Consider the following 25,751-nt stretch of genomic DNA (forward strand, 5'->3'; position numbering starts at 1 on the left):
GTGTGTGTCTGTGCTAAAATCGTTTTGCTCTGGAAGTGATGAGTGGAGCATCATATAAGCACCACACACATCTGCTGATGTCAGTTGATTTCTAGGCTGTCCACGTCCTAAGGACGCAGACAGAGTCCTGTAGCAGACTGGCATTACCAGTATACAGACCCCTAAAACTGGGACCATTTTAGATTTAAAATAAAAAAAGAGTCCAGGTAACAGAACATAATCTGTGGTTAGATCGAGTATCCGCCAGAAAGGACTTTACCGAAGGTAAGTAACTTGTTCTTTGGATGGATACTTTTAACTGTAGATTCCTCACCTTGATAATAGATACCATAGCAGTACCTCCAAAAGTGGTGGGTCTGTGAACGGTTTCATATCAAATTAATCTCTCAAGGTACCGGACTGTTGAGGCAGTAGTGCTTCGTGAACGTGTGTAGCAACACTAAAATATCTGCATGACAAATGTCCAGGACAGGCACTCTGAATGCTAAAACAGTGGTGGCAGCTTATGCCCTTGTGGCGAGAGCCCACTAGGCTTTTGGAGCTGCATCTTCACCAGGGTGAATACGCACATCCCGTTTGTCTCTACCTACAGCCCCTAAAGTAATAAAGTCAACAAAATCCTTAAAAGAAACTGGAATGTCCTTAGAACAAACACAATCTTTCAACAATCCCCCTTTTCTCCTACAACAGGGGCGACAACCTATCTGACCAACTGGCACATGCAGTCATTTGGCCTGATGTAACTGAAACAGTACATCCATGACCTCAGCTTGGGGTCTTCCTCCAATACTTGGACACTATAGGTGCCAAAATTGCGTGGTCTGCCCCCTCACTACCAACACCAAAGAATTTAGGGCCAGGGACTGCACTAAAATAATTCTCAAACTGCAGCACCATTAATTTAATTTATGACATTATATTAGATGTAAGGTTGAGACTGCCCCTTAGTCTCACATTACATGGAAAAGAAACACTTGGAAACGGACTTATTTTGGCAGGTCATTGACCAACCCACCTTGCCTTTACGTGGTGGCAATCTACAACTACTTTTGAACAAATGTGAATGTAAGGGGATCGCACATTGTGACTCAGTGAATCATGGATTGAATACACTGGATGAATGGAATACCACCATCAACATCCACTGAGTCACCTCGCCTCTAACTGTTCCAGCTTCCCATGGTCCTGCTACACCATGACACTTAAGACCTGAGCGAACACACCTTTCACTGCATCTTTCTCCACAGTGACCCAAATGAGACCCCTGTTATGGTACATCACACCCCCTCCCTTAGACATTCCTGGCAGGTCCCACCTCGGTCCCTCTGTGCCTCCTCACCATGATGATGGTTTAATATAGATGACCAAAGCGAATACACCGTAGACTGCATTGTTTACCTTGACAGTCACAAACTGTATATCATTATTGAAAACCATTAATTTCATTGTATATAATATTGTACATCAAGTTTCTTTGATTTTTCAAAAACCAACAATAAATAATTTGGAATTTTCACTCAACATGTATAATATGTATATATTAGTGTGGATTATATTAGATTATGATTTACTCTTTGCTCATTTCTTCTAATCCCCCTTTTTTTTTTAAACCCTCTCCTTACTCTCCCTTTTTCCTCCCCCTTCTCTCCCCTCTGTTCATCCCCCTGGGGTACAGATGAGTGTTGTCACTCAACTCGGTCCAATCATTCTCCTTTAAGTGACCCCGCTCTGACCCCCACGAGTCAGGATGCGCCCTAGCTCATTTCATTTCCAGTTCCCACCACGACTCCGTACATGGCACCAACCTGATTCAGTCTTGCTCTGCTTCCACACTCACGGATTTTCAAACTTACTTATTGGACCCACTGCCACAAGGTATGAATCAGCCGTTTCTTCAACTATCCTTTATCCTCCATCCGGGGTGGCCTCCCCTAACCACCCTTATCACACCCCCCACCCCTTTTTTCTTCCGTCAGTGGTCCCACTTAACTCGGCTTGCGTGTACCGGTTCTCACCATACCTACCTCGCTGGATTCCTCGCAGGCATTTTACTGGCATTCGCACATGCCTCTGTCATTGTATATGCCCCGGTTTGGACGCGGTAAGCCTTACCTGCCAGATCTTGCAATGTATTCATTTTAACTCACTGATTGAACCATTAGACCTGTTCTGGGCTCTGTTCATCAGCTTCTCTGTACAGCATGGTAATAACCTTTATTCCCCTGTAGATCTGACCCAGATGCCAACGATACGCAATCCTTCCCTGATTCACCCTACCTACAAGGATTGCCAGCTACCATCAATGCAGGTAGCAGCAGCACTTTTACTCCTTCTTCATTTTGCCATTCATACATCTTCCCCATGCTTATTCTTTCCCCCTTTTCCCTCTATACAGCACTGACTGATTCTCTGTAACCCGGTCCTGATGAAGACCTGAATTTCTTACAGGTAGAAACGCCGTCGACCACTCAGCGCATCCTTGGGCGTAATCTTGGTTTCTTAAAATCAGTTAAACTTGTTAGCAATTATTTATATACTGTTCTGTAACCATTCCCAAAGTAATGTTTGCGCTGTTTTTTCGCTGAAAATCACCTAATTTCACGTGTCACCTGCGCCGTTCAACTTCTACACTAGCACATTTGTGTACACCAATGTTTGGGTTACACTTGTATAAAATGCAATTTGGTGCTGATATATCTACAACTGTTTCAATACAGACCAATTTACTTGTTCCACTTAATTATTGTGGTCTCCCTCTCGCTCCTTTGTGCTACAAGAAACGCGTTACTTACCTGTAACAGCAGTTATCCAGTATTGGTGTCTTTCATAGATTCACATGCCTGAATCATTCCCCGTCGTCGAGACGGGAGCCTCCGGTATATAGAAAAGTAATGTCCTATAGACATACATAAAGAAGAATAGGCCTAAGGGTCTCACCTTAGTAGCCTATCCTTGTCCTTATGCAAAAAGGACCAAACTCTTAGAGCCAGCCAATCAGCTATCACCTCCCTCTAGAACCTTCCTGGCAGGAGCCTCAGTCTCTCAGATTTTCATACGCACCAAGCTAGGTAGGCGTAATATAGTTAGAGAGAACGTGAGTCCTTCCCGGGGAGGCGGGAGGGTTGCATGTGAATCTATGAAAGACACCAATACTGGATAACTGCTGTTACAGGTAAGTAACGCGTTTCTTATCCAGTATTAGGGGTGTCTTTCATAGATTCACATGCCTGAATCAGAGTAGTCAGCAATATATTATGCACATAGCTGATGTAATCATGCTCTAAAATCAGTTAGATAATACACCCATTATCATGCGACTGTGAACATTAGCATACATCAACATAACATAATAGAAAGAGATGTGCATACCAGGATGGCGGGATGTCGGAAGGCTCACCTCACTGGAATAGATGTCGAAGCACCGCCGGACCCACTGCAGCATCCTGCATAAGCTCAGCATCCAGGCAGTAGTGTCTGGAGAATGTGTGCGGTGACTTCCATGTCGCTGCTCTGCATATGTCCGGAATCGGCACTCCAGCGAACAGCGCTGCTGATGTGGACATTGCTCTGGTGGAATGCGCTTGCACAGTAGCATTCAACGGCCGTCCGGCCTTCTCATGGCAGAATGCTATAGCTGAAGAGATCCACCTGGAGATGCTCTGTTTCGTTAGGGGCAGACCCATCCTTGGTCGACTGTAGGCCACAAATAGTTGTGACGATTTCCTGAAACCCTTCGTCCTGCCTAGATAAAACTTTATACACCTTTTGAGGTCCAAGGAGTGTAGCGTTCTTTCTGCTGCAGTGGTAGGGTTTGCAAAGAAGGAACGTAGAACCACCGGTTCATTAAGGTGAAAGTCTGAAGGCACTTTCGGTATGAACTTGGGATTTGTCCTCAGCACCACTCTGTCTTGTTTAAACTGCATGAATGGTTCCTGAATGGACGGAGCCTGTAACTCGCTGACTCTCCTGGCAGATGTTAGAGCGAGCAGCAGCGCCACCTTCCATGAGATGTATTTGAGGGGTGCTCGATGAATGGGCTCAAAAGGGTGCTTCATGAGTTGGGTGAGGACCAAATTGAGGTGCCATGTAGGTGGGACCCTTCTAGGTCTTGGGAAGGATCTATATAGTCCTTTTAAGAACTGCTTGATAAGCCTACTGGACCAAAGTGACGGAGCCCGGTCAGATCTGGTGAATCGTGAAATTGATGCCAAGTGTACTTTTATAGATGCATGCGCTAATCCTGACTGTGCCAAGTGCAGAAGATATGGCAATATCTGCTCAGGCGTAACATGGAGAGGGGACAGTCCGTTCTCGACACACCATATGCAGAATCGTTTCCACTTTAGAGCATACGTTCTGTTGGTACTGTCCGCTCTTGCTTTTGCCAGTACTTCTCTGCATTCCTGCGGGATGTCTAGATGACAGAATTCTCTGTGCTCAGGAGCCATGCTGATAATCTGAGCGATGGGAGGTTCGGGTGTCGGACCTGTCCGTTGGACATCGTCAGCAGGTTCGGGTGTTGTTTCAGACGAATTGGTGTCCTGATGGAGGCGATGAAGATCTGAGAACCAGTGCTGCCTCGGCCAGAACGGGGTAATTAGGATCAGGGTACAAGGCTCTGCCTTCATCTTCCTGAGGACCCTGGGAATCATCGGGAATGGTGGAAAAGCGTACGCAAATACGCTGAACCAACCGATGGAAAGGGCATTTCCGAGTGACCTTGGTTGGGGACGCCAACTTGCATAGTTTGGGCATTTGGCGTTCTCCCTGGTGGCAAACAGGTCGATTCTTGGGACTCCCCATTCCAAGAATACTTGATCCAACGTACCCTGGTCGAGTTCCCATTCGTGAGAGAGGGACGTCTGCCTGCTGAGGGCGTCCGCTATGGTATTGACCTTGCCCGGGACATAGTCCGCTTTGAGCGGGATCCCCTGGAGTACGAGCCAGTTCCAGATCTTCTGCGATTCGCGTGATAGAGTGAGCGAACGCGTGCCTCCCTGCTTGTTCAGATAGTGCATCGTCGTGGTGTTGTCCGTCCTGACGAGCACCTGGGAGTTCTGGATGCGTGGTAAAAAGGCCTTCAGTGCCAGATACACAGCTCGCAGTTCCAGGAGATTTATGTGGAATTGCTTCTCCTGATCTGTCCATTTGCCGCTTATTTGGAGGTCCTGGAGGACCGCTCCCCAGCCTTCCAGGGATGCATCCGTGGTGATTACCAACGGCGTTGCCGGAAGTAGGAATGGCAGACCCGTAGACAGATTCCTGTGGTTCATCCACCATTGCAGGTTCTCGGACATTCCTGGTGTTATCCTCACAATGTCTTCGAAAGAACCTGTGCTCTGAGTCCATTGGCAAGTGAGGGCTTCTTGCAATGGGCGCATCCGGAGTCTGCAGTGCGGGATGAGGAGTATACAAGACGACATCATGCCTAGGAGAGATTTGTAAGTTCGAACTCTTATGGACTGTTTTGATGCCACTGCCGTGGCCAGCGATATGATCTTCTGTTTCCGTTCCTTGGAAGGAAATGCTTTTGCGCATTCTGTGTTCAAGGTCGCCCCAAGGAAGGAGATGCTTCTGGTTGGGGTCATGCAGGATTTCTCGAGATTGAGAGTCAATCCTAGTTGCAGAAAGAGATTTGAGCAGGCGTTGGAGGATTTGGTTGCGCCTGCCGCCGAGTGTGCTTTTACCAGCCAGTCGTCTAGGTAGGGGAAGACTTGGTGACCCATTTGACGTAGAAAGGCTGCCACAGGGGAAAGGCACTTTGTGAAAATCCGCGGTGCGGATTTGAGGCCGAACGGTAGGACTCGGAACTGGTAGTGGTGTCCTGCCACTTCGAACCTTAAGAATTTTCTGTGCCCCTTGAGAATCGGGATGTGATAGTAGGCATCCTGGAGATCCAAGGATGTCATAAAATCTCCTTTTTCTAGCATGCCTAATATTTCTTGGATTGTCACCATCCTGAACGACTGACTCTTTAGGAAAGAGTTGAGGGCTCTGAGGTCTAATATGGGCCTCCAGTTTTTCTGCTTCTTGCGGATAAGAAAGAAGCGGGAATAGAATCCCGCCCCTCTTTGAGACGATGGAACTGTCTCGATCGCTCCCTTCTTCAACATCGCAGATATTTCTCTAAACAGTAGTCGAAGATGTTTGTGCGGATGTTTGCGGGGAGGAGTTGCAGGTGGGATGGTGATGAATTCCAGGGAATGGCCGAATCTTATTAGTTGGAGTACCCAACGATCAGTGGTGATGAGATGCCAATTGTGTAGGAAATGGGTCAATTTTCCTCCAATTTGTAATGAGGGATATTGTTGCTGGACTGGCTGGAGTAATTGGTCACTGGCGTCCGCCAGTGCCCCTCCTCTGGTTCTTGCCACGGAAATTTGATCTTCCGTACGAAGTTTGACGACCTTGTTGCTGTTTCTGTTGATATTGAGATTTATTCTGATAGGAATATGAGGATCTATTCTGAAATGACCCCCTGTAGGAGGACTGGCCCCTGGATCTGTTACCTCGAAAGGACTGGTTTCTTGCTTGCAGAGTGCCCAGCGCCCTAGCCGTATCAGTGTCTTTTTTGATTGTCTGGAGCGCTTCATCAATCTTGGCTCCGAAAAGAAGTTGCCAGTCGAAGGGCATGTCCAGCACCTTTAGCTGTACTTCTTGTCTGAACGATGTGGCCTTAAGCCAGCCCTGACGGCGCAGGACTGCAGCCCCAGCTAATTGACGAAAGCCCGTCATGGCTCCATCTATGGCGCAATCAATGATTTCCGCTGCCGAGGTTTGACCCTCCGAGAGCAGTGCTTTGACTTCTTCCTGCATTGTATCTGGTAGTTCCGCTATATATGGGACTATATCCTCCCAAAGCTGTCGATTATAACGCCCTAACAGGGCTATGGAGTTGGCCACCTTGATTGTCATGGCCGACGTCGTTGTAAACCTTTTCCCGATGGTGTCCAACTTCTGTCCTTCCTTGTCTGGTGGGGCCGACAAGGGAGAGGAAGGGTTGCGAGAATTCTTCTGGGATGCCTGGGTTACCACTGAATCAGGCTTTGGGTGACCATTAAAGCAAGCTGCCGCCTTGGTGGGAGCTTTATATTTTTTATCGAGGCGCGGGACCACCGCAGGAATAGAGGCCGGCGTCATCATCAGTTTCTTTCCCTGGTCCCAGAGAAAATCTATGATTGGGATCGATTTGGTGATTTTCTTTGTTTGCTCTTTAAAATCATATAAGAAGCATTCGGTTTGAGTCGATTCCATCTCCATATGAAAGCGCTTCGCAGCTCGTTCCATTATTTTATGGAAACCGCCAATGTCCACTGGCGGTGAATCTGACTGGCGTGGTTGGGGTGAGGCAGGGGAAGGCGCCACATATTCCTCGTCATCGTCCTGATCCGTCCGGTCCTCTTGGACCTCACCTTCCTCCATTTCTTCCGCCTCATCCTCAGATGAATCTACCACCTGAGGTGTAACTGTCTCCTGGTAGGACTGGGAAGATGGCCGTGTCTGTCTTGGGGCTGCCGCTGGTGTATCTGTAGCGGGCGTCAGACCCCCTGGCTCAGTTGACTGCACTTCCGGGAAGCTCTGTTTGTAGTCCCGGATAAGGTGTTTAAGGTCATCGACAATGGAAACCGGCAGGCACACCATCGGGGTAACCTCGGTACGAACATAAGCTTGGTAGGAGTGTGACTCGTAGATCACTTCCTCTTGTTCTTCGTCCATGCTTTGGCATTTTACATGAAGGTCTGAGATTGAAGTAGCCTGATTAGCCAGTTCCTCTTCAGATTCTTCACTCTGGAGAATCTCTGTGGGTAAATGGCTTTGCACTTTGCTTGGAGACGTCGTTTCAGGTGTTATTTGCTTTTTAGCCACTTTGCCAGACACAGGACCCTTGGCAGGAGCCCCTGCTGTCCTCCCTGGTGTTGTCGGCGGTGGTATGGCCCAAGACGACGTCTCTATCAGTTTGGACTTCTTCCACGGTTCAGGAATGTCTAATTCCGTCGACGACCCTCCCGTCGACGGTACCGTCGTCAACGGCATGATCGGCGTCGTCGGCATTTCTGTAGACGAGACCTTCTTCGTCGACGAAGTCTTCGTCGACGACGTGCTCGTCAACGACTCGCTCGTCGACGTTTCATTCCTCGTCGACGTCTTCCTCGTCGACGTCCTCGACGTCGATTCTCCCGTCAACGGCGGACTCCTCGTCGACGCTGTCGTCGTCGACGGGCCTATATTCATCGTCGACGGGTTCTTCGTCGACGGTGTCGTCGTTGACGGGCCCACCTTCATCGTCGATGGGTTCTTCGTCGACGGTGTCGTAGTCGACGGGCCCGACTTCGTCGTCGATGAGGCCTTCGTCGACGACGTCTTCAGCAGTAGTATAGATGGAATTGGCCTACCAGCTGACGACGATGATGGAGTGGTCGTCGTCGAGGTGAAAACAGACGACGCCATCGTCGTCGACACAGTCGTCGTCGTTGTGGAGACGGCCAGAGGTGTCACGACCCTTTTTTTTTTGTGTGGAAGATGTCGCAATTTTAGTAGCAGATTGCGCAGGCTTCTTAAAGGCCTAAGAGCCCTTGTCAGACACTGAAGATGTCGTCGATCTTGCCTCTGAAGATTTCTTTTTTATCTTCATAGGAGGAGTGTCCGAGGGGCCAGGAGACTCCCCCCTTGGCCTCTTGTGGGAGACTTCTGAGGTCATAGAAAAGCTTCCCTCTGATGACACCACATTGTCCGTATGTTTAAGCCTGTCCAACCAAATTAGTAGACGACCTTCTCTATCCCTCAAGGTCTTGTTAGGGAAAGACCGACATATTTTACAGTCTTTAGGGACGTGGTCAGGATAAAGGCAGTATAAGCACCGGTCATGCTTGTCCTCCACGTGTAGCCTTTTCTTCCCACATGAAGAGCAGGCCCTGAAAAGGGCTTTCTTCTGGGATTCAGACATTTCTTTAGAAAGTTGAAGAAAGAAATCACTTACTGCAAGGAGAAGAGTCTGAAGTATCCCTGTTCAATATTTTGAGAAAGAATTCACTTAAACAAGTGAATAAGTAGGGTTTGAAGAGATCCTGAGGAGAACTCAGGCTGGAGACTCCCTAGCACAACGTGCGGTAGAAAATCTGAGAGACTGAGGCTCCTGCCAGGAAGGTTCTAGAGAGAGGTGATAGCTGATTGGCTGGCTCTAAGAGTTTGGTCCTTTTTGCATAAGGACAAGGATAGGCTACTAAGGTGAGACCCTTAGGCCTATTCTTCTTTATGCATTACTTTTCTATATACCGGAGGCTCCCGTCTCGACGACGGGGAATGATTCAGGCATGTGAATCTATGAAAGACACCCCTAATACTGGATAATTGACTCATTTTCTTTATGTATCTCTCTACTAAATGATTACCGGTTGAAACATTGTTGCATTGTTACATCTTCATCAGGGTGCAGCAAATCATTATGTAGAGAACAATCCATTGATAGATGGTCCATTTGTGCACTGCATTGCCCTTTTTTGTTCCAGGGAAACCAACAAAAAGCTGTTCTCCCCCTCGATGTTCCTTGGTACTGTCGACATAAACATTTAGGGCCCGATGTAGGTGGCCATTACCGGTCTGTAACGGCCGAATTCGGCCGTTACCGACCGGTAAATGGGTCATTGAGATGTAGGGGACCATTTTTACAGAATTGGTAAATTTACCGATTCTGTAAAATACTGAATAGGTAATTTTACTGATTCGGTAAATCTCACATGTAGGTGGCACTGCAAACAGTGCCACAGGCCTTTAGGAGTCGGTATTTTACCACCCAATCCAATTGGGTGGTGAAATACCGAATCCAGGTGTGCATGCACACCTGTGCCATGTGGCACAAGACATGCACACATGCCTGTAATTGGGGTGCCAGAGGGTGTCAAAGTGACACCCCCTGCACCCTTGCAAAATTCGGTATTTACCGATTCGGTAAATACCGAATCGGTAATGCCCATTGATTCCTATGGGCTTCAATGCCCATAGGAATCAATGGGCATTACCGATTCGGTATTTACCTTATCGGTAAATTCCGATTCGGTAATTAATTACCTACATCTGCCCTCCTCTTTTTTACCACTTCTTAAATATCGATTCGGTATGAATCGGTATTTAAGAAGTGGTAAAAAAGAATTACCTACATCGGGCCCCAAGTGCCCTGTAAGGGTTCAAGCAATATATCGTCTCTTCTTCTATAGATGGGCAAAGTGGGGCCAAGAACGACAAAAGAGAGATAGCCTGCCTGACATGAAATGGAGTGACCACTTTCAATATTAAAGGACGCTCGTGCCTCACCACCAACTTATCTGGAAAGAACGTTTTACAAGGTGGGTTGATGGAAAGAGCCTGCTGCTCGTTCATACGCCTAGATGATGTTATGCCGAGGAGAAAGACCGTTTTCAATGTAAGAAGTCTCAATGGGCAAATGTGCAGAGACTCAAAAGGGGTGCGCATAAAAAGAGTGAGGATTAAGTTCAAATCCCACTGGGGCATCACAAAGGGTTTTGTCGGAAACAAATGCTGTAAACATTTAAAAAATCACATAATAGACTATTTAAATAATAATGAAAGCTGATCTGGTAACCACAAAAAAGATAAAAGAGCTGATAAGTAGCCCTCAACACTACCCAATGCAAGTCCTTGCTGGGTCAGAGAAAGAACAAACGAAACTTCAGATACCGTAGCCTGTCAATATGTCAGGTGCTGCACCAATCCACAAACTTGCCCCAACGGCTGGCATACATAGACTTTGTGGAGGGGCACCTCGCTGTCAAGATGACATCAACGACCTTAGGGGGAAGGTCGAAAGGGGTCAACTGCTGCTGTTCAATCTCCAAACATGGGAATGCAAATTGTGTTAGCATGGGTGCAACACCCGACCTGATGCTGCCAAAGAAGTTCCTCCAAGCAAAGAAGCCTCCTAAGAGGACAGATGCTCATTCCTAGGATTTCTGATTGCTACACTCTCCTGGCCCAATCCAGTACCACTGTGACTTTGGCCAGGTTCTGGAGGACAGGTAGTGGTAGGATGGCGTGCATGTGTCAAACTCCCTTTTAGACGGAAGGTGTCTCTGACACAGTGCTGCCTTGGAAAAGCCAAAAAAACACAGTTGATGGACAGAATGTAGAACAATGTCATACATTCACCCCAGTACAGAGATCTGGGCCTAAATCCATCGTTTTTTTGCACTCCACACCACCCTGGGTTAGACACTGGCTATATGCAAATCAGCTCTGACCCTGTGCCTCATGGGAACAGTCCAGTCCGAACTACCAAGCGATGTCTTTCCCAGACCGGAATCAAGCATCCAAGGACCGGTTTCTGGCTATCAGCCTGGATAGCTTGACTCCAGTGGTGTGGAGAGCCTGGGACTCACGTCTGAGCATACCCAGCACACTCGGGGTGAAAATTGCAAAAAACACAGTTGATGGGCAGAATGTAGAACAATGTCATACATGCACCCCAGTGCAAGGATCTGGGCCTAAATCCATCGGTTTTTTTTGCACTCCACACCACCCTGGGTTAGACACTGGCTATATGCAAATCAGCTCTGACCCTGTGCCTCATGGGAACAGTCCAGTCCGAACTACCAAGCCATGTCTTTCCCAGACCGAAATCAAGCATCCAAGGACCGGTTTCTGGCTATCAGCCTTCATCAGCCTGGATAGCTTTACTCCAGTGGTGTGGAGAGCCTGGGACTCACGTCTGAGCATACCCAGCACACTCGGGGTGATAATTGTAAAAAACGCAGTTGATGGACAGAATGTAGAACAATGTCATACATTCACTCCAGTACAAGTATCTAGGCCTAAATCCATCGTTTTTATGCACTCCACACCACCCTGGGTTAGACACTGGCTATATGCAAATCAGCTCTGACTCTGTGCCTCATGGGAACAGTCCAGTCCGAACTACCAAGCCATGTCTTTCCCAGACCGGAATCAAGCATCCAAGGACCGGTTTCTGGCTATCAGCCTTCATCATCCTGGATAGCTTGACTCCAGTGGTGTGGAGAGCCTGGGACTCACGTCTGAGCATACCCAGCACACTCGGGGTGAAAATTGCAAAAAACACAGTTGATGGACAGAATGTAGAACAATGTCATACATTCACCCCAGTACAAGGATCTGGGCCTAAATCCATCGTTTTTTTGCACTCCACACAACCCTGGGTTAGACACTGGCTATATGCAAATCAGCTCTGACCCTGTGCCTCATGGGAACTGTCCAGTCCGAACTACCAAGCCATGTCTTTCCCAGACCGGAATCAAGCATCCAAGGACCGGTTTCTGGCTATCAGCCTTCATCAGCCTGGATAGCCTGACTCCAGTGGTGTGGAGAGCCTGGGACTCACGTCTGAGCATACCCAGCACACTCGGGGTGAAAATTGCAAAAAACACAGTCCAGGTCCAGGGAAGACATGGCTTGGCAGTTCGGGCTGGGCTGTTCCCATGAGGCACAGGGTCAGACTGATTTGCATATAGCCATGTTTGAACTGGGGTGGCTGTGTGGGCTAAAGAATGGGGATGGATTAAATCCAGATCAGTTGACTGGGGGTGAGTGTTTTGATTTGCTCAAACGCTCAGTCCATCATCCCCTTTTGTATCGCTTTGTTCGCCCTAAGTGTGGCAGGGTATGCTCAGACGTGAGTCCCTTACTCACTTGGTCATTGGCTTCAAGATAGCCTGGCTGATGAGGATTATGAATCCGAAACCGGTCCCAGGATGCTTGTTTCCGGTCCAGGTAAGACATGGCTTGGCAGTTCGGGCTGGACTGTTCCCATGAGGCACAGGGTCAGACTGATTTGCATATAGCCATGTTTGAACTGGGGTGGCTGAGTGGGCTAAAGAATGGTGATGGATTAAACCCAGATCAGTTGACGGGGGGTGAGTCTTTTGATTTGCTCAAACGCTCCGTCCATCATCCCCTTTTGTATCGCCTTGAAAAAGCCAACACACTAAAGTGCTGACATTGCACATTCTTGGCGATGGTGAAAGATGAAGCCAGGGTTCTACCCACTGCTGATAGATGGCATGTGCCACCTCTGGATGAAACTGCCATTCTGATCCGTAACAGAGTTTGTCTACCCTGGCATTAAGATCACATCAGGTGGTATACCACCAGAGAAATTCACAGGCAATCCAGCTACTTCTAGAGGCACAGAGGCACCTAACACAGGGCCCACAGACCCACCCACCCTGCTTAATGTAGCAACACATGGGGGTGCACTGTCCTCTTGCGCCGGCATGTCTTTAATAGTTGCCAAGAAAGCTTTCGATACCAAGTAAATCAGCCCCAACTTCAAGAAGTTGATGTGGCGTTGAGTCTCTGCCCGTGACTAGAGGCGCCTGATGTCCACCTTTCACAGAGGACCTCGCCAACTCATGAATTTGCCACCACTATCAACCAGTTGCAGTCCAGAAGCCACCACAGCAGATCTTTTGCAGTCTCTTTCTAAATCTAGATACAACTTGACAGATTTCACCAATATTGTGTCTACTCTGTAGAGCCCACATGTGCCATCTGGTATATTTGACAAGCAGGATACAAGGCCTCTGGCCACAAGGGTTAGCACTTCTTGCTCCAAGACGGATAGGTGATCCTCCATGATGGTGGTGGAAGGTGAGGCAGTGGAAAGAACTGGGAGGGCACAGCCCGATGGACTATTTGGAGGACTTCCCTGAACTGATGGCTTGCTACCCTTGTAGGAAATATTACATCTTGTCTCCAACAGGGTGTCTGTGTACCAACAAGAACATACTAAAGAGGTTGTGTGGTTGCTGTGCTGCTGGAGTGGTGGGGGACTAGCTGCACATTTTCTCTGCTGTCCTTAACGCTGTCCCTGAGAATTGCTGCAGGACTACGAAAGGGCTGAAAGGCCTGCTGGGATGGAGGAGGAGTCTGGCTTTGTCGAAATGGAAGTGGTGCAATTGTCTTGTACTAGTAGAATGGCCCCAGGAACATGTTGTGGCTCTGCTCTCCTTGAAATGCTTTAAGGCGGAGTCAGCTTCTTTTACCAAAAAAGTGAGAGCCATCAAACAGGATGTACATTAAGGATGTATGGACACCCCCTGAGAAACTCGTAGACCTCATCCAGGCATGGTGCAGAAATGCCACAAAGTGCACTTTGTGGCACTAAGCAGCCAGTTGTGCAACTCAGAGCAATAGACAACTTTTGCTGCAAAGCAACTGCCCTGAATGGCTTGGGCAACAGAAGCCCAAAGGTCACCAAGAAAAGCAGGGATAACTGGAGCCACGGAATCCAAAAGGGCATGAGAATAGTGGCAAAGAAGACAGCTGGCATTTTTGAGAATGGCCCTGGTTGAATATACACACCTGACAGCTAATGTTTGAATAAATGTTCAGGATTCATAAGCAATATATATCTAAAATGGTCAGGGAGGGGTGCCTGATGTCAACCCTATTTGTTGTAAATTGTTGAACCTTTAGCTTAGCAAATTCAAAACAAATTGGCCATTTGAGGGGTGAAGATGGAGTGAGACATGCTTAAAATCTCCATCTTCCCCGATGACATCTTACTTAAATTGGAAAATCCAGAAATTCCATTGCTCCCCTTAATTGAGGAATTTAAAGCCTTCTGTGAAGTACATGAATTTAAAACAAATATGATGAAATTCAATACCTTCTGACATCAGTCTAGCAGAAGAGGAGAAGACCTGGCTCACAGTAAACTCACCTTTCTTTTGTACAACTAGATTTCTGGGTAGATAAATAGGCCCCCTCTATCAAGGCCGTCCAAAAAGCGAATTTCCTACCTCTTCTGATAGAAATTTGGCATGAACTACAAAGCTCGAATGGCAGTCCCTAATCCTGGCAGGGCTGTATAACCTTGGTTAAAATTATTATTTTGCGATGGTTCCTGTTTCTATTCCAGGCCATTCCATTTAACCCCCAAATAAAAATAAAAACTGCAAAATGCTTGCATAGATTTTATAAATGAAGGGAAGCTGTATTCAAGTTGAGAAGTACCTGCAAGCAGAGGGGACATAGTATATGCCACTCAGCAGTGACCAGAAGGCACTGGAGATGAATGCCCACTGATGTCGGGAGAGTTGACGATGACCTTGGAAATGCAATTGTGAGGACCGGGCTGGACGACGCTGTGAAAGACCAGGAGACGATCATGAGCTGTCCCATGTCTGGTGTCAAGAGTTGAGGGGTCAGTGTTCATTAGGAGCACCAACAAGCCGTGGCAACTGCAAACAATATGGCCAGTGAAAACGGTACAAAGTTAGGACCAGCGAGGTCAAAGGGACACACCTGGTGTAGGTGAGTCGGAGCGGGCCCCAAGAAAACAGGGGAGCCCACTGGAAGTAGGCCTCTGGAGAATTGTAGAACGGCTGCATAAGTTACTACTTGTGTAACGCTATATCTGTAAGAGACATTAGTTAGTGATAGATTCCTTACCTTAGAATACCCCCAGGCGTCAGACTGGCTCCAGAAAGTTTTGCTTAGCAGTACCCCTGCACGTCAGTAGGTGGCGTCCTGCAGCTCGGCGTCGTCAGCGCCGAGATGACGTCACGGAGAGCACTTAGGCGCCACCCAAGCGCTGACGTCAGCTCTGTACACTACTTTCCGCACCAGGAACGCAGAGCCATGCACGATACTGACCATTGGTGCATAAAACCAGGGCCCTGAAAGGGATGACCTTAATCCTAGTAATCAGTTCGCAGAACGGGGAGGATGGGAGGGATGGTAACGAATCTGTCACTAACTAATGTCTCTTACAGCTATATCATTACACAAGTAGTAACTTGTGCATCTAAAAGAGACACATTAGTGATACATTCCTTACCTTAAAATAGATACCCCAGCAATACCAACACCCCGGAGGTCGGTCTGTGAACATTAGACCAGAAAGTCACGGAGCACAGAACAGCCAAAGAAGCAGTCTTTCCAGACCGGACTGTCAAGGCAGTAGTGCTTTGTAAACGTGTGTGCAGCGAGGCCCACGTAGCTGCCTGACAAATGTCCTGCAAAGAAATGCCATGTCCCAAGGCAGTAGTGGCTGCAGTTGCTCTGGTCGAATGGGCACGCAGCCCCACAGGAGGCGCCTTTCTTGGCCAAGGAGTAACATGCTTTGATGCACAGAACGACCCACCGGGAGATGGTCCGTTTGTGCATAGCCTGACCTTTTTTGGCGCCCACGTAGCCAACAAAGAGCTGATCATCCACCCAGAACTGTTGTGTACGCTGCAGATAGAAGGCGAGCACACGTTTTGGGTCCAGACAGTGGAGCCTCTCCTCCTCCCTGGAAGGATGCGGAGGTGGAAAGAAAGTGGGCAAAGTGATGGTCTTCCCGATGTGGAAGGGCGTAATAACCTTTGGCAAGAAAGAATGACGGGTCCTTAGAACCACCTTGTCCTGATGAACTGAAAGGAAAGGAGGCTTGGAAGAAAGATCCTGGAGCTCACTCACTCTACTGGCAGAGGTGATAGCCACCAGGAAAGCTGTCTTTAAGGTGAGAAGACGTAAGGGACAGTTATGATGGGGCTTAAAGGGAGCACACATCATATAAGTCAAGACAAAATTCAAGTCCCACGGAGGCATTATGAAAGGCACGGAAAGAAAAGTGTGTGTAACGCCTTTGAGGAAATGGTTAACAACCGGGGTCTTAAAAAGAGAAGGCTGATCAGGAAGCCTGAGAAAGGCAGAGATGGCTCAAAGATAACCTTTGAAAGTGCCCAGAGCAGAGCCCTGCTGGGCCAAAACCAAAATAAACAGAAGAATCTCAGAAAGAGGGGCAGAGAGGGGATCCACAGGCTTTGCTGTGCCACCAACTGCCGCCGCTCAATCTCCACCCATGGAGGTGGAGACCGGACAGGATCAGGTGGAGGAACGTGGAGTAGTGTAGCTCACTGGTTAGAGGCGGCAGGGTCGTGGACTAGGGTCAGCGGACTCAATAATTCTCGCTTCGGTGCTTACTCTAATCAGGGGTTCCACTCGGCAACTCTGGGCATTAGCTTGCCTAATCTCCACAACGGCCCCATCAATTCCGGGGATGCCTGGCTCCGCCTTGGGGACCCCCAGCAGGGACCATCCCACAGGGAAAGCCAGGACGGGTTCCCCAGAGTTATACAGCGCCAGGAAACCTACGGACGGGTAGCAGTGCGCTTTACAAGCTCAAATACATTTAAATTTAAATTTACATTTACTCATACTGAGTAGCTCGGGATATCATACTCTTCGAGCCCAGTCCAGAGCCACAAGAATGACTTGGGCCTGGTCGCGCCTGATCTTCTACAGCACTCTGGGCAGAAGTGATATAGGTGGAAAGGTGTACAATAGACTGCAACTCCACTCGTGACGAAAAGAGTCTCGGGACGAGTGCCGCTTTGGAAATTCTAATGTGCAGAACTGATGACATTGAGCGTTCTCTTCAGTGGCGAATATATCTAACCAAGGCTCTCCCCACTGCAGAAAGAGACCTTGCGCCACGTCCGAGTGCAGACACCCTTAATGATCCATCATGCACCGGCGGCTGAGTTCGTCCGCTCCGGCGTTCAGAGAACCTGCCAGGTGTTGAACCAGCCATGTCCAGAGGCGCAGAGCCCTGTTTGTTGCAATACCACATGGAGGTGGTGTTGTCCGTTAACACCTGCTCTACACTTCCCCGGACAGTGGGAAGAAATGCCTTGAGTGCAAGTCGGATCGCCTGCAGCTCCAAAAGATTGATATGGAGCCGAGACTCCGCTGGAGACCAGAGGCCTCTGATCTCCGCCTCTCCCAAGTGGCCTCCCCATCCCAGGAGGGACGCATCCGTCACAACAGTGTGCTCTGGTTAGGGAAGGGAGAGAGATCTGGACATGATCGGACAGGTTGCCCTGATGGTGCGCTCACTGGAACGTCAGCTCCCAGTGCAGACCTTGCATATGCCATCTGGCAAGTGTCACCATCACGATGCAGGAGGCCATCAGGCCCAGAAGCCAGAGGGTCATCCTGACCGAAAGCCAGAATAGAGGTTGAAAGATTGGAATCATAGCCTGAATATCCCGGACTCGCTGCTCGGGAGGATAAACCCGAAACGGCATCGAATCCAGAACCACTCCGATGAAGAGGAGCTTCTGAGCGGGACTCTGGTGCGACTTCGGCACGTTGATGGAGAACCCCAGCAAATGCAGGAGGCCGGCCGTAGTCTGGAGGTGGTGGACGACGGCCAGGGGCGAGCCCGCCTTCAACAGCCAGTCGTCGAGGTAGGGGAAGACTGACACCCCTAACCTGCGCAGATGAGCTGCAACCACCGCCATCACCTTCGTGAACACCCGAAGGGGCACTGGTAAGGCCAAAGGGGAGCACGGCAAGCAGAAAATGCTCCTCGCCCAACGTGAACCGCAGGTAGCGCCGATGGGTCGGCAGGACAGGGATGTGAAAATAAGCGTCCTGCAAGTCCAACGCTACCATCCAGTCTCCATGGTCGATGGCAGTCAGGACCTGAGCCAGAGTCAGCATTTTGAACTTCTCCTTCCGGAGGAAGTGATTTACGTCCCAGAGGTCCAAGATGGGTTGCAGGCCCCCTTGTCCTTCTTGGGGACCAGAAAGTAGTGGGAATAACAACCACTCCCTACTTCCTGCCTGGGAAGGCACTTGATGGCCCCCTTGGCCAAGAGAGCTGTGACTTCCTGTCGGAGAAGAACCAAATGATCCCCCGACATGCGGTGGCACCGAGGTGGCATGGGGAGGACTGAAAAGGAAGGGAGTAACCTTTGCAGATTATCTGCAGCACTCACTTGTCTGATGTAATATTGCGCCAGTGGGGAAGGTGGTGGCCAATCCTGCTGCCCACGGGCGTGGGGGGCTCCCTGAAGCTCAGATTAGGAAGGTATGGAGGCAGAAGCAGCAGGGGTACAGGTGGACTGACCCGCACGCTGGTTTCCAGACCCAACCCTTTGGAATCCACAACCACGGCCGCGCTGAGGCTTGTTCTGCACAGGCTTGTTGAAAGACCATGCCTGGGTGCCTTTGCCTTGGCCACGAAAGGAACGAAAACCAGGAGTGGCTGGGGACTTTGCAGAAAGGTCAAAGGACTTGGCCAGAGAGTCCTTAAAATGCTCCACTGACGGCCTTATCATCAAACAGGCGGGTGCCATCAAAGGGCATGTTCATGAGCGAGCTCTGAACATCAGATGAGAACCCAGTCGAACGCAACCAGGCGTGGCTCCGCAATGCCACAGATGTAGAAATCGCCCTGCCCAACGAGTCAGAGGTGTCCAGACCACACCGGATGGTGAACTTAGCCGCATCCTTACCGTCGGCAATCGCCTGAGAAAGAACAGCCTGGATCTCCTCAGGACACAGAGGCAACACATGAGCAACGGTATCCCATACTGCGTGGGAGTAGCAGCCCAACAGGCAGGCGGTATTAACCGACCGCAGCCCCAAGCTGGCCGAAGAGAACAACCGCTTACCAAACTGTGCCAGTCTCTTAAGAGTCCTTATCCGGCGAAGCCGCGGGAAAGGCACTCTGCGACGTCGGGGACTGGATGACCAGGTTCTCAGGCGTAGGATGAGTGGTCAGAAAGGGGGGTCGCCGGGCTCCGGCGCCTGGCGCCATTTTTATCCACAGGGGCCCCAATGACTGGCTACGACCAAGTGCCCAATAGGACTTCGGTAAGGGCGTCATTGAAGGGAAGCAATGGCTCCGATGAAGTAGACGCCGTCTGGAGCACCTCGGTTAGGAGGTTGGTTTTGAGGGTCACCGTAGGGAGGTCAAGTTTGAGGGCCTCATCAGCCCGATGGAGCACCATCGTGTAGGAAGCACCCTCCTCCATGGTAGGTGGGGGAGAGGCGAACCCCGTGTCAGAAGAGACATCGAGGTCGCCTGGGTCCTCCAGGTCGTCCACCCAATCCTGCTTGGACTCACATTGCCGGGCCAGAGGGTCCTCGGACTTTTCCCAGTCCTCTTCCGCCTCTGGTGTAGAAGGGGTCGGCCACAGTGGCAGAGCCGGAGAGGAGACAAACGGCTTCGGAAACGGCGCAGAGAACGGCCCCAGCCGGGGCCGGTCCGGCACAGCCTCCTAATGCGGATCCGAGGCCGGGACAAAATGGTCCTGGAACCGGGGCAAGGATGGAATGAACGGCACCCACTGTGGCGCCGAGGGCAGCGCTGGGACCGAAGCCGGCAACGCCGGACCTCGTGGCGCCGTGGCCAGAGCCAACGGCGAAGGATCCTGTGGCGCTGGGGCTGGCATCGCTGGCGGAGCGGCCGGCCCAACAGGATCTGGACACGGGACTGCGGGGCCCGAAGGCGCGCCAGCCGGATCCTGAGGCCTAAAGAGGCAGTCCATGGCAGCAAGAAACTCTTGCACCGGTTTGGTAGCCTCCAACAGGCCCGGGTAGACCGTGGGACTCCAAGGTTCCAGAGGAGCCACAGAGGAGGCTCCTGTCCCCCTCCTTCGCATCCGAGGAGCGACAGGGGGACGTCTGAGAGCGAACATGCTTCTTCGACTTCTTTTTATGATGTTGCTTACCGGAATCCGAGGGCGGAGACTTGGAGCCCGATGAGCGGCGACTGCGGTCCCGCGAGCAGTCCCGGGAACAGCCCCTAGACCCGGTGCTGCGATGTGACTAATGCCGGACCTACAGCAACTTTCGACGCTGCTCCAGGCAGTAGAGGCAGACATCGTGGGGTCCGCCACCGACATACCATGGCGGCAGGCCCCACAGGATTTAAATCCAGGCATCCCTACGTGCACCAGGAGAACAAGGGGCGAGACAAAAAGTCCCTAAAAAGCAGTCAAATGACTCGGTACGTGCGCTATCCGGATCTGCGCTTGCTGGCGCGGGAAAATAAAGAACTGACATCAGCACTCATGGGTAGCGCCTAAGTACTCTCCGTGACGTCATCTCGGCGCTGATGAGGCCAGTGACGGACGCGGAGCTGCAGGACGTCACCTACTGACACGCAAAGGTACTGCTAAGCAAAACTTTCCGGATCCAGTCTGACGCCTGGGGACATTCTAAGGTAAGGAATCTATCACTAACGCATCTCTTTCAGATAGATGTGTTACTGAGCCTGTTGGAGTCCGTAGGAACCCAGGATCAGCAAAACGATCAGCTACGTTGAGGTGCCTACAGATGCAGGAGAGTGACTCCTCTCCAAGGGAGATTCCTTCGGGTGTCTTTCATGTCCACAGGTCCTGTGAGGAACCTGTATGGAGTACGGACACTGATGGTGCAGCAGACTTGCAGGCCGATGAAACCTGGAGCAGGCAGCCTTCCCAGTTGCAGTCTTGGTTTCCCAAAGCGAAGTTTGATGCGGTCACTCCGACTTTGTCAGCATGACACGTCAGAGTGTCCAAACGGTTGAAGATGACCCTGAGTTGAATCTGAATTGAATCCCATGACAAATCTATGGACCTACCCAGAGGTAAGCCCTTAAGCTTAAGTACTGTCACTGCCATTGTACCCGAGGGTCTTCTAGCTACCTATGTGTATATTGATGCTCCCAAAGTAGACATTGAAACCATTCCCAAAAAGTCAGTCCCTCTCCCTGCACCTCAATTAAATAATGTTACAGACACCACCGAGATCCCTAAACAACTAAAAGGGCTTTATTTTAATGCCCGTTCAATTCCAAAACCAAAACACACACTGGAAATATGGAGCCTTCTTGACTTAGAAAAGCCAGATATTTGTTTCATTACCGAAACTTGGCTTCATGAACATGCCTCCCCTGATGTGGCAACTGTGTTTCCTCCAGAATACCATCTAACCACTCTAGACAGAAACGTCAAAAGAGGAGGAGATATCGCAATAGCCACCAGGGTGGGACTAGAGGTCATCACGCTAGAGACCTTTACCACAGAAATGTCTGAAATGTGCATTTTCAGAATCAACACACAATCTAAAGGAACCTGGAGAAGTGCCTTAGTGTACAGACCTCCATGCCAGAAAACTAATTTTATAAACCAGCTACTCAAGACAATTGCCCCACATGTATTAGCTGCTGATAACTTTATCCTCATTGGAGATTTTATTTACCATGCAGAATTGCTATCAGACTATGACTTAAGTCAACTGATTACTAACCTGAACACATTGGGATTAGTCCATATGGTGGCAGGACCTACCCACTCGGCAAGTCATACTCTTGATCTTCGGTTTACTAATACAGCCAATGTTTGATGTGGTGTCATATGCGGATGACACCCAGTTATTGATTACCCTAGGTCCCGATCCCACAGACACAAGGATCCGTCTTAAAAACTGCATGACCCATATTGACAACTGGATGCGTACCAATCACCTGCAACTTATTGGAAGTAGGACAGAGGTCATTCTTTTTGGTAAGGTTAACAAATCCTGGTCTAGTGACTGGTGGCCTCCAAATTTGGGCCCTGTCCATCTCCCAAACCTGTGGTGCGGAACCTCAGAGTGATGATCGACAATCAGCTGTCAAGCCATATAAATCAAGTAATGGGCATCTGTTATGGCATTATGCGTAATTTACGCAAAATCTTTCGAATCTAGGAAACCACTTGTCCAGGGACTAATCTTAAGTCGTATTGACTTTGGAAATGTCCTTTTGGCCTCCATAAATGAGGAGCTCTATTCCAAGCTTCAAGTCTTGCAAACTACCCCTGCTACACTTGTATTGAATGTTCCAACGAGAGGCCCACCAGTGCCTATTCTGAAGACTCTTCACTGGCCTCCTATTAGGAAGCGAATCCGCATCAAAATCCTCTGTCTTGTTCATAAGAACATGTATGGAAACGGGCCAAGTTATTTTGCAAAAAAACTTAGCTGGTATCAGCCAAGCAGGACGCTTAGGTCCAGTACTAAATGTCTCCTTACCCCTCGCAGAATCCGCACTGCCAGGAATGGCGGTAGATCATTCTCCTTCCTTGCACCTAGTTTCAGGAATAAGCTTCCATCACATCTCCTCCCCATCGCGGACCTTAAGCTATTCCGCAGTGAATTTAAAACAAAACTGGTTATTTGACCATCTATAATGCCCGTTATCTGACCAGATGGAGTTTACACTGGCATGCACCCCCACCCTGCCTCAATGCACTAAACCCTGTCTTTGAGGTGGTCACACCTTCCTTTGACAGGACATCTATTGTTCTACCTTCCCCTGCTCGAGCTTGCTCAGCAGTAGGAGGGAAGAATCATGTCTCTGGTAGGCAGTAGACCTAGGTTACTGTCCGGTTCTCGAAGACTGGTACCCGGAGCACTGAGAGCCTCACGGAGGAGATTTACAGTGCATGGAATCATATCTCCTAGACCGTCTACAGTGTGGAGGTATGATTCCAACATTCATGTTTGATACCAAACATGACAGGGTTCCTTACAGCCATTTTAGAAACTATGTATTGGTTTTTTTTTGTTTTTTTAAATTTATTTGATTGCCATGCACTTCGGATAAGCAGCTCCAAGCCTACAACCTCAAGGGCCGGCTGCATGATATAGATTTCAAGTAGACAATTGACATTTGCAGACACAGCCCATCAGCCGACAACCCGGGGGTCCGGCGGCGTATTCCACAAAGGTGCAAGCAGATGCACCACCCAAAAAAACAAGGTTATATTTATCATGCGTATTTTCTTCCTTTTCTTATCCCCAACAGTTCGTATCCCTCCCTCCCCCCCAGTGATACATCTCGGATTAAAGACAAATTTGTTAGCATCACAATTTAACTAATACTAACTCCCTACTCAACTACTGGTCCCCTCCCCTCCCTTCTTACGTTCACAGAGTATGCTACAGGTTTATGTGCCTTAATGATGCCTTGGTTAACTGTGCCACCACACATCCTCCAAATGTGCTCCTGCACAATGTCTGCTTCCCATCTTAGCTGTCCTAGCCAGAATGTCTGTCCCAATTGCAATGTCGTTCTACCCCTCCGTCAGGCTCCGAGTTGCCACTTCTGAATCATTTGGCGCCGGACTGTTATATTCCTCTTGCTCCCTCCCAGTGAGGTAAGTGCGGTATAATGCCCAAATGTTTTTAGGGTGGTTCTTGGGGGGCAACAATTCACTATAGTTTTCCACTTGGGTACTACAGTACAACATGTCTCGCGCCCATCTAGCTTTGGTCGGGAGCGGACCTCTCAGCCAACAACATGCTACTACGCTCTTAGCCATTAGCATCCCCATATCCGCAAGTCTACGAATTGCGACTGGGAGCCACTTGGAATTGCCAATGAGAGCCAAGCCCGGTTCCGGGGTCATGTCTACCTCCAAGGTTTTGCTCATTTCCGAGAAGATGTCGCACCAATAAGACTGGATGCCCGGGCAATACCATGCCAAGTGCATGAAATCAGCGTTTGCCGCGGGACATCGTTCGCAGTCTGCAGTTTGCCGTAGACCGTATCTGTGGAGTCTCTCCGGGGTGTAGTACACCCTTTGCAGAAACTTAAAGTGGATCAACCTGTGTCGACCATTGAGCAATATCCGCTTCGTACTCTCACAGCAGTATCGCCATATAGCGTCGTCTAATGTAGTGTCCAGGTCTTTTTGCCATGCGAGTCTTGCTTTCATAAGCTGATGTTCTCCTTGCGATCTAGCAACCCTATACAAATTCGTGAGAAGCTTCCGGGGCTCCTTGGCCTTGATAACATATGTCAATTCAAGAACATCTGGAGGCTCCGCCATGTCCGGACCAAGCAGCTCCAAAAGCGCACTTCGCGTCCTGTGAAATTGGAACCGCTGCAACATGGGGGTCTCTCTGCGGTCACCCCGCACTTGGTCCCACGTTTTGGCAACGCCATCCTGAAACAGGTCACCCGCTTGATGAAGACCTAGTTTCGCTAATTCTCTAGTGACGCCCTTCTCCTCCCTAGTTGGAAGCCAGAGCATCCACTCCAGTGGCTTTTCTGGTGAATATAGCAACGCCCCTCCCTGTCGCTGCAAGAGCGAGTGCCATGCGTGGTTGGTAGCCGTTAAGGAGTCCAACCTTCCCGTTCTGCCGGTAGTGGTTGCGGGTGTGCAAATAGTCGCTCCATGCGGACATGCGGGATCATCTTGTCTCCGTGTATCCACGTGTGTAGGTGCGACGCCTGTGCCACTCTGTAATAAAGTTCAAGGTCTGGGGCCGCTAGACCTCCCATGCTGTAGGGGAGAGTAAGGGTCGACCACTTGACCCTGGGCTGCTTTCCCGCCCACGCTAGGCTAATCATCAGACTCGTCAGCCGTTGAAAAAAGGCATTAGATAAGACTATTGAAAGGACATTAAAGAGGAATAGGAACCGCGGCAATACCACCATCTTCATAATGGCTATGCTGCCCATCAGAGTGAGAGGTAGTTTGCTCCAGAGCGCTATATCATCTTCCAGCTTTGCTAATCGCCCTCCCATAGTTTTGGCTAATGAGAAGGTCCCGGTCTGTGTGGAGTTGTATCCCAAGATATCTAATCGGGTCTTCGGACCACTGTAGGGGGTATTCCATTTCTACCTGCACCGTCACAGGTGTGAGAGGAAAGACGATGGATTTAGCCCAATTGACTTTAAGGCCGGAGAGCGCGCCGAAATGGACCACCTCTCTCCGCAGCGGGGGAAGGTTCGTCGCGGGGTCATGCACATAGAGTAGCGTGTCATCAGCATACATGGACACTACTATTTTGTAGGTCGGAAATCGTATGCCCTTGTGGCCGTGGTATTCTCTCAGTGCGCAAGCCAAGCGTTCTGCAGCTAGTGCATATAGCAATGGGGATAAGGGGCACCCTTGTCGAGTCACCCTGCCAATATAGAGAGGTTGCGAGACTGCGTTACCAACTCG

General features: G+C 49.6%; 1 protein-coding gene across 3 annotated transcripts in view; it reads right to left on the minus strand.

Annotated features, from left to right (window-relative positions):
• The window catches only part of GRAMD1C (GRAM domain containing 1C), a 1,372,139-nt gene that overhangs the window by 395,191 nt on the left and 951,197 nt on the right, over window positions 1-25,751 (minus strand). The gene's annotated exons all lie outside the window — the stretch shown is intronic.

Source organism: Lissotriton helveticus, chromosome 8 (assembly GCF_964261635.1).
Source record: "Lissotriton helveticus chromosome 8, aLisHel1.1, whole genome shotgun sequence".
Lineage (NCBI taxonomy): Eukaryota > Metazoa > Chordata > Amphibia > Caudata > Salamandridae > Lissotriton > Lissotriton helveticus.